This window comes from Gavialis gangeticus, unplaced genomic scaffold, assembly GCF_001723915.1.
Source record: "Gavialis gangeticus isolate Ggan-Ray unplaced genomic scaffold, GavGan_comp1, whole genome shotgun sequence".
NCBI lineage: Eukaryota > Metazoa > Chordata > Crocodylia > Gavialidae > Gavialis > Gavialis gangeticus.
Window position 1 is genome coordinate 42,776,733 of NW_017728998.1, and position 466 is coordinate 42,777,198.

At 43.1% G+C, this 466-nt stretch overlaps 1 protein-coding gene across 4 annotated transcripts in view; it reads right to left on the reverse strand.

Moving 5' to 3' along the window:
* The window catches only part of BBS2 (Bardet-Biedl syndrome 2), a 28,185-nt gene that overhangs the window by 26,871 nt on the left and 848 nt on the right, over nucleotides 1–466 (reverse strand). The window lies entirely within an intron of this gene.

Genomic DNA, 466 nt, shown 5'->3' on the forward strand with positions numbered 1-466 from the left:
CGGACTTGATGATCTGCTCAGGTCCCTTCCGACCCTACCAACTATGAAACTATAATGAAATCCGCCAAAATTAACCTCCTCATCTATAAAGACACCATTCCAGAAGCCTAACAATAAATTAAGCAACAATAACTGACAATAATAATATCTCAAGGATTGGGGGAGGGAAGCGGGAAACAAGTTATTATTTAATCCTGTGCCTTTTAAATTTTTTCCTACAATTTGACTCCATGATGACATCTTGACTCCTCTCCCCCACAAACAATCAGACTTGACTAATTTATAAACTCTGCTTTAGTGGAAATGGTAATGTTGGAGTGATGTTATACCAGTGATGGTCCAGGACTTAGAATCATAGAATCAAGGAGTCAGAAGGGACCTAAACAAATCATCCAGTCCGACCCCCTGCCATGGGCAGGAAGGAGCGCTGAGGGTGGCAGGGGTCATAAGACCCCAGCCAGGTGCC